Here is a 9722-nt window from a genome sequence, read left to right as displayed (position 1 = left end):
CCCCACTTTCTTGTGTCAGAGTTCCAGGGAGCAAGTTTTTGAAACTTCTTTTTATTAGAGCCAAATTTAGAATTTGGTGAGGGAGAAATTTTGTCTATTTCAATTTACTTCAAATATGTAATTTTCAATGTCTTAGTAAGTCTTTTTTATTAAAGGGGAGGAAATATTCAGCAACCCCTGTACCCCACCATTTCTTGCCTCCAGAACCTCAAAGATGGGGCCTCACAGCAAGATTTTAAAGTGAATTCAAAAGGACAAAAACCTCAGAGTGGAGGAAGTCTAACTCTGACTCAAAATCTAGAAGCATAAAACAGATAAACTGTATGGCATAAAAATCAAATTCTTATACATGGCAAATGAACATCATAAAGAAGGTCATAAGACAAATAAAAAAATTGGGGGGGGGTAATATTTGTTACTCACATCCCAGAAAAAGTGTTGATCTCCTTCATATATAAAGAGCTTTTAGAAATTGGAAAGAAAAAGCCCAAGAACCCAACAGAAAAAAGGGCTAAAAATATCTATAGACGGTCCAAAGAAACACAAATGACTCATGAGCATATGATGTCAGCCTCCCTCATGAAAATAAAAATGTAAATTACATCTGCATCCAGATAACATTTGCACCTATCAGATTGGCATGTATCTCAACAATTGTGAACATGCTCTGTAGGTGACTCTTTGTGTAAACAACAATGCCCACACAGTGCTACTAAGAGTGCTCTTATCCTACAGGTTTATCTACAAACTTGGGACATCTTGTGTGGTGAAGACTATTCATCGCAGCATTGTTAGTATCAGCAAAAGACTGGAAAAAACCCAAGTGTCCCACAGTAACTAAGGTACATCCATATGATACAATACATGCAGATGTTAACAAGAATAAAAAGTTCTCTATGGTATTAGAGGATCTCCAGGATATAGTGTTAAGAAGGAAAGTAAGGTGGTATAAGAAGGAAATGAGAAAAAAAAAAAAAAAAAAGAAGAAGGAAATGAGAATATATAGTTGCGTTTGCACAAAGATACAGATACATTAGTTAAAAGATAGTGGTTCGCTCTTGGTGTTGTACATTCTAAGGGTTTTGATAAATCTATAATGCCATATGGAGGATGGAAGAATAGGAGGATACTTGCTTAGGTGAAAGGGATTGAGAGTATGCTTATGATGAACACTGAGTAATGTGCAGAATTGTTGTTTCACTATATTATCCACCTGAAATTTAACACCGTATGTTAACTATGCTGGAATTTTAAAAAATTCTAATTTTAGATTCACTAAAACAGCTTCTTTGTTGTCATTGATTATCACGAGATATTACATAGTTAAACCCATACAAATAAATGTCACTGATTTTAAAAATCTAGTTTTTGTTAATGTTACATGTTGGATTGCTGGAGGGAAAAAAATGTATGACAACATGTATCCATCATTATAATATCATACAGAATAATTTCACTGTCTTAAAAATCCTCTTGTACTCTCCCTATTCATTCTTCCCCCTCCCACTCTGGCAACCACTGATCTTTTCACTGTCTCCATAGTTTGCCTTTTCCAGAATGTCATGTAGTTGGAATCATACAGTAGGCAGCGTTTTTAGATTGGCTCATTCCACTTCGTGAAATGCATTTAAGATTCCTCTATGTCTTTTCATGGCTCGATAGTTCATCTCCTTTTAGTGCTGAATAATATTACATTGTCTAGATGTACCACAGCTTATTTATCCATTCATCTACTGAAGGATATCTTAGTTGCTTCCAAGTTTTGGCAATTATGGATAAAGCTGCTATCAACATCCATGTGACGGTATGTGTGTGGACATAAGTTTTCAACTCCTTTGGGTAAATACTGAGGGGAGCAATTGTTGGATTGTATGGGAGGACATGTTTAGTTTTATGAGAAACTGCCAGAGGCACCTGAGTGGCTCAGTCAGTTGACTCAGTGGCTGAGTCATCTGACTCTTGATTTCGGCTCAGGTCATAATCTCACGGTTCATGGGATCAAGCCCCACATCTTGTTCTGTGCTGTCACACAGGGCCTGCCTGGGATTCTCTCTTTCCCTCTCTCTCTCTCTCTCTCTCACTCTCTCTCTCCCTCTCAAAAACAAAAATAAAAACAAAAATAGAAACAAAAATTTAAAAAAATTTTAAAAGAAAGAAAAAAAGAAAGAAAGAAAGAAAGAAAGAAAGAAAGAAAGAAACTGCCAAACCTTCATCCAAAGCGGCTGTAATGTTTTGCATTTCCACCAGCAGTGTGTTACTCCCTATGCCCTCCACCATTTGGTGTTGTCAGTGTTCAGGATTTCAGCTGTTCTAATCGGTGTGTAATGGTATTGTTTGAATACCATTGTTTGAATTCACGTGTCCCTGATGACATAAGACGTGGGGCATTTTTCCATATGCTTAATTGCCATCTGTATATCTTCTTTGGTGAGGTGGCTGTTCAGGTCTTTGGCCCATTTTTTAATTGGGTTTTTCATTTTCTTCTTATTGAGTTCTTTGAGTATTTTGGATAACAATCCTTTTGGAAATATTTTTTCTCCAATCTGTGGCTTGTCTTCTCATTCTCTTGACATTGTCTTTCCCAGAGCTTAATATTTTTAAAAGAAAAAATACTGCTCTTACTAACCCCACTCACATTTTTTTTTCTTTAAAACATAGCCTTGGTGGGGCACTTGGTTTGCTCCGTTGATAGAGCATGCGACTCTTAATCTCAGGGTGGTGAGTTCAAGCTCCACATTAGGCATGGAACCTATTTTAAAAAATAGCCTTGGAAAGTGACATTTTGATAACTGTTTTCTAGGTGTATTATTATCTCCCCCCCCATTATCTCAATCCTATCTTTAGAAACATTACTTCTAAAATACAAAAACTATAAATTTTAAGATACTTTGTCAATTTATAAAAATATGGCAAGTGAATTGAGACCATTTTATTTTAGTATACTGTAGCCACAAATGAAAAAGTGTATAGCTTTTTAACTGTTTTACACTTTAGCCTAACATTTTATCTGACCAGATAACACATATTTATTCTTTAAACAGAAGTACTTAATAAAAAGATGTTTATGCCTTGAGAATTTTGTATTTTTAAAGTTTTGCTTAGAAAGTTTTCTTTTCAACTATGTACGTGACTACCTTCTTAAAACTCATTTTTACTCCAAAATATTTTACGATGTTTGCCCAAATTAGGGCTCCAAGGTGAAAGCTTTTTAGAAGATTCAGATCCAATTTGGCAAATGCTACATTTTCTTGTTTGTTTACTTGATTGCATAAATCTAGTCACGCAGGAAGAGCGAGCTCAGAGAACATCTAGGGCTCTCCTCTCACATACTGTTTGGAAGCTAAACAGGTATCCAGTTTTTGCCCAGAATGTCTAGCAGGCATGGAGGAGGGGCATCTCTGGGGCCTGCCCTATCCAGAATAGTACAATACCATGTGAGAAGCCTGAGGACCTCCCAGGACACATGGTTACAGTTCTTAACCCCAGGCTTCTCCTTATGGGATTTGGCTCATTTTGTGATCTCTTTGATCACATAGATCTTGTGATCAATGACCTCTACCTCCTTGGGTAGGGTGTTAAAGAGACACCAAGAAATTGGATCTCAGGCCAACAGATCCCCACCTTTTTCTTTAATTTTATTTATTTATTTTGAGAAAGAGAGAGAGAGCATGAGTGGGAAAGGGACAGAGATAGAGGGAGAGAGAGAATCCCAAGCAGACTATCTATCAGTGAAGAACCCAATGTGGGGCTCGAACTCACAAACCAGGAGATCATGACCTGAGTCAAAATCTAGAGTCAGATGCTTAGCCAACTGAGCCACCCAGGCACCTCAGATCCTCACCTTTAGCTTTATCTGGTTACCCATTGGTCCAAACTGAAAGGGGTTCAAGGGAAGACTGAAAGACGTCACTAATATGACAACCTCTCCCTGCAAACTTCTCTCAGAGACCCAATAGTCTCATGTAACTGATTAGCTCATTCCCTTCCACATATTTGCCGGTCACTGTTGTTGCATTTTTTAAATCCTTCAAAATCCACTCTTTGTGCACTGCCTGTATGGGTTGATGCTTCCCAACTGTTGACATAATTGTACGCTCTCATGTGTTCTGCTGGTTGGTGGGAAGAGGAACGTGTACACATATCCTTATGCGTGCACGCACACATACACACACCGCAAGGTAAAATTAAATTTTGGTTTATTTAGTGAAAGATACAAAAAATACACTGAAGTGATTTGACTATTGGAGCCAATGCAAAATATTCAGTTCAGCACTCCACTTCTCCCAGACTGGGGGAAAGGGCCACGGTGACCATAAGATTACATGCAAGACAGAGTCTTGATGAATCTGAGAGATTTAATTCTCTGCTGTTCCACAGTGTTTTTAAACCTGGGGCTTCTATCACCATTTAAGAAGAATTGATAGAAACAGTCTAAATGGAATATAGGAAAAGAATGCAACCCAAACCAGTTAAGAAAAACACTGTCCATTTCCTTAGACCCTCCTTCTTCCTCAATTCCAGAGGAGCTAAAACCAGACGGAGGACAGGTAGGAGATGTGGAGGAGCAGATTTCCTACCTTGTGCATGAGCAAATACACACACACACACACACACACACACACACACACACACACAAGTACCAATGCCCTGAACCATCGGCATGCTTAAGCCCGGGCGGAGGAAGAGGTGGGAAGCAAATCCAAAAAGAGGAACAAATAGTTTCTCCTGCAGGCGAACACCCCAGCCTGCTTCTGCAGGACAGTGTCCTCGTGGAGTCTTATCATAATATTATCCCCAGCTTGGTGCTTCTAAACAGGACCCTTCGTTTTTTGGGGTTGTGTTTGATTACCCAGTAATGTTATTGGGTAATATTCCTGGTCCACGATGTTCCATTAAGGTGGTCAGGATTTTAAAAATTTAGGAATTCCTACACCTGAAACTAATGTAGCATTGTGTGTCAACTATACTTCAATAAAAGAATAATAAATTTAAAAAAATGTTAATGTTTATTTCTTTTTGAAAGAGAGAGAGACAGAGACAGAGCGTGAGTGGGGGAGGGGCAGAGACAGAGGGAGACAGAATCCGAAGTAGGTTCCAGGCTCTGAGCTGTCAGCATACAGCCCGATGCCGGGCTGGAACTCATGAACCACAAGATCATGACCTGAGCTGAAGTCGGACGCTTAACTGACTGAGGCGCTCAGGTGCCCCTACAAATTTTTAAAATTTAAAAATAAAAATGAAGTAAGAATTCTGACACACACACAAAAAAAAGTCTGTCCATGAAAAGCAGTAATTCTGAGTAAAAATGACTGAGGGTCAAATTCTAACTCTGCAGAGAAAACTGGAACAAGATAAATAATTTCCTAAACTTCAGTTTCCTCAGCTGGGAAGTGAGAATGACACATGTAATTAATATAATGTTAACAATACAACATCTCTATGAAGACAGGTGAGCTGATACATTGGAAGCTCTTGGCACAGTGCCTGGAATATAGTAAGCACTCAGCAAGACTTAGCTCTTACTCTTATTATTATCATTTTATGTACTTTGTAAAATTCTGACATAGAGATCCATGTACATACTTCTTTGGCCATGATTCTGATTAATTCTTTGTGACAGGTTCCCAGAAGGATAATTACTTAGGTCCAAGTGTATGAACATATTGGATAATAATCCTGTTTTTTCAGATTTTTCCAGATAACACAATTCAACAGCTTGCTTTACTTGACTACCAGCAATTCGTGAGCTCTGGAAATTAAATTCTTAGAGTAAATTTATTTGGTAGATTACAAACCTAAATAAATTTATGTCTATTTTGTTAAAATCTAGTGCTCTTTAAGATCTCTTTGTGATAGGTCTTTGGCGAGAAAGAGAAGATAAAAGGCAAAGTTTCCCTCTTTATGGGAAACGTAATGGCCACAGAAGTGACAGTGTTTTAGGAGACTGTGCTCCTGGCCTCCTGCAATCCCTTGAGTGCATTCATTCCTTGGTGTTCCTTTCTAACACCTGCCATTTTAAATCCCTTGCTTTGCATTGCCATTGGACTTTTAGACTCCCTCCTTATCTCTGACCTTTTTATTTAAGGATGTGACTTTTAACCAACCTTTGACCTGTGGGTCAGCAGTTAAGCTGTCCATTCTCCCGGACCCTTTTCATCTTTTGCCTTCTTAAGGACAAAGCCGGTTGTGCATAACTTATACATATTTCGGCCATCTCAAGCCATTCTTAGGTGGTGAAACTTCCTCAGGCAGGTGCTACAAGGGGTATATTGAATAGAAATGATGAGAAACAAACATTGAAGAAGGGCATTAGACTTCGGGTTTCTCAGGAAAATTCAGTCTGATCAAATTTCATTTCAATGTTGTCTTTTAGGGGAGGCTAGGGGAATATTCTTAACAGAGGCAGTCCTGATTACAGTTTTCTCATTTTGAAAGTGAAGTCTCTTGCAGGGCTGTTATGAGGAGTAAATATTAGACACTATCCTTCTCCTCAAGATCTTAGCTTACTTGGGAAGGGGGACAGCATATACACAGATGTCTGTAACATTGACTAGAGGAAATAAGGGTCATGAAGCACAAAAGGGGATTCTAAGAAAGGAGAGATCAGATTAAATGGTGGAAATCTAGGAGGACTTCATGTAAGAGATGGTGTTTACAAGGAGGCAGGCTTTGTGAAGGAGTGGTGTTTAAGATCAGTCATGAAGGATTTTAGTGAGTGGAATTCGGTGCGGGTGTAGGGACAAGTAGAACAAGAGAGAATGGGGGGTGCCAGGGTGGCTCAGCCTGTTAAGCGTCCAACTCTTGGTTTTAGCTCAGGTCATGATCTCATGGTTTCGTGAGTTCGAGCCCCACATTGGGGTCTGCACTGCAAAGTCTGTTTGGGGTTCTCTCCCTGTCTCTCTTCCCCTCCCCCACTTGTGCTGTCTCTATCTCTCTCAAAAAAATAAACTTAAGAAAAAAGAACAAGAGAGAATGGGAACATTCATGTGTGCAAGCGGAGTCACAAGAGAAAAGTCAGAGGTATTAAGAAGTGGGACATGTTTGGGGACCATCAAGTGAAGTAGTTTCACTGGCATGTACAATATACTTAGGGGACTGTGGAAAGTACATGGAAGGACCAGGTTGCAGAGTGCCTGGTTTACGGGGGTAAGGCATATGTCTCAGTCTGGTGGACAAGACACTGAAGGTTTGATAGCTGGGGAGTGATCTGACCACAGCTGTGATTTGAGAAGGACAATGGGGGAGCTGTGTGAAAGGTGAAGTAAAGAGAGCCAGAGGGAGAGAGAGAGAGAGAGAGAGAGAGAGAGAGAGAGAGAGAGAGACTAAGCAGGGGATGCTAGATTTTTTCTAGACTAAAAACAATGGTGCAGGGGGTGGGGGGTGGGGGGTGTCAAAGCCAGAACAGTGGCTGTGAGGATGGAGAGAACAGGTGGATGTGGTTAGTAAATTTATTAAATTCTTTTTTTAAAAGAACAGTTTCTTTTCTTAAATAATTTATTCGCAATAAATTAATAGTTAAATAGCGAATTCAATGGTTAAAAACTCATAAAACACATCAACAAAAAAATCTTTGGTTAATACATCTAATCACATTCTATAAAGCATAATAATTTAATTTGAATAAAAAGGCATATGAAGAAGATTACTGAACACTGTTGAAAAGAGATGAGCATAACAATAAGGTGCTTATCCATTTTCAATCCTAAAAAACGTAGTGGCTGAACAGGGCTGTAGAAAGGTCGTACACAGGGCCAGGAAATCAGGCACTGTGTCCCAGCTTTCCACTAATTGTCCATGGGATCTCTGGAAAGTCACTTACAAGTCTCTGGACCTGTTTTGTCCTCTGTAAAATGAGGAGTAAAACTAGCCAATCTAACAATCTCTATAAATCAATGGCCCCGTTTATGCCTGGTTTCCAAAAGTTTCCAGTGGTATCCATAGCAGACCAAACATTTTTTCCAAGTAACAGAGTAGCATAGATGATATAATCTGTCTAAACTTTTTCTGTTGCGTTCAAATGATCCACAAAGAGATGTACCATCAGTGAACTGTAGTGTTTTAACCATAAATTCTTACTACTGCAATCACCAAGCCTTGAGCCTAAGACAGCAAAGAAGACCACAGAGTAGTTTTTCAATTAGCATCTGGCCTCATGTACACCTTGCCAAACATTTTGATCCATGTGTACCTACAATTCCTTTTGACAGTCACTTTAATCCAGCATAACCTGATAGACCAAAATCTAAGCTTGCAACATAATTTAAGAGGTGAATTACACCAAGTAATATTTTAAGTGTTTATTCATTTTTCAACGGAATTTCCTGCAGAGTTTCTTTAAATCATTACCCCCCTCATATAGTTTAATGATAACTCAATCTCCTCATGACTTTTCAGGAGCACTCTCTTACATTTCAGTGAGAAGGCCTTCTGTACACACAGACATGGCCCCAACAGCAGAAAAGTGCACTCATTCTGAGAAGAGCAATAAAATCCTGCATTCAGGCAAAGAAGTCTTCTGTACTTTCCTCGGCAACATGTCACAATGAAGCTAATAAAAAAATATTGTCAAAATTGTTATTTTGATTTAATGCCAGATGAGAGAATAAGTAATGTTGTTCAGTTGACAACTGTCATCGAAGCTCTGAGATATACTATCAGTTGGTAGTTTGACACATTTAAGCCCACATAACCTCATGAGAGAGAAATGCACATTCAGGGGAAATAGCCTAGTCTCTGTGCACATGTGTTTCCCTGTACTATTCTGGATCCATAGGGAAGTTTATGGAATGCAGTGGGAAGAAAGAACCTAGAAGGAAAACATATTGCTTCTGATAAATGCACTGGACTATGAGCGTGAGTGCCGGGTAGAGGTTAATGATATTATGACCTTGCTATTTGTGGGGAATGAGATTTGGGGGGAGCCTCATCTAGCTTTCTTCCGATCACCAAACTAAACCTTTTCAACCTTCCATAAATCAAATATCTTCTTTCTAGAGTAAAGAGGAAATTGAAATCCCCCTATTGTGTGTACACTGGAAATCTGTAATCGCAAATCCAGCAATTTCCTACCTGTGGTTCAGAATGTTTTAAAACCAACGTACCGTCAAGAACTTTAGGGGAATAAAATGTCCCAGAGACAATCAAATGACACTATTTGTATTCTGGGCTCAGCTATGGGATTCATTTTTGAATCCATCTTTGAATCCAATCAGCAGGGTGGCACATGCTTATGAGTAGTTCTGTCAGATCCACACCGTTTCACTGACTAGGGGGTCCCACCCCTCCCAGCATAAGATTGAGCTAACGCTCCACAGCAAGGAGGACAAATTACAAATTCATTAATTCACTAAAATCTGGTATTACATTCCTATTGTCTACCCTAGATCTTTTGTTTAAACTAAGCTCTCTGTTACATGAGTTGTTAAATGAGTTGTTAAATGGCAATGTTTGGATTTTCATAATTATGTTTGAATTTCACAGGTCTTAAATCAGCAGGAACTCAGGCTACATTAAAAGTTTTAATGCCTGACATGCGAAACTAAGGGGGCAGGTAACCTATTTTAGCTAACTATTTTTCATAAGAAAACTATGAACTCTAAATCACAAATTATCCAGTCCTTTCCACTCACAGATATAATCCAGCATTTGGCTTTAGAGATAACACATATATAAATGGCTCAATGCGAGCAACACCTCACATTTCCATAGAGATAAAGGATGCA

This window comes from Panthera onca, chromosome D4 (assembly GCF_046562875.1).
Source record: "Panthera onca isolate mPanOnc1 chromosome D4, mPanOnc1 haplotype 2, whole genome shotgun sequence".
In the NCBI taxonomy this organism is placed as follows: domain Eukaryota; kingdom Metazoa; phylum Chordata; class Mammalia; order Carnivora; family Felidae; genus Panthera; species Panthera onca.
The sequence above is the reverse complement of the archived record's forward strand: the minus strand, read 5'-3'. Positions refer to the sequence as shown.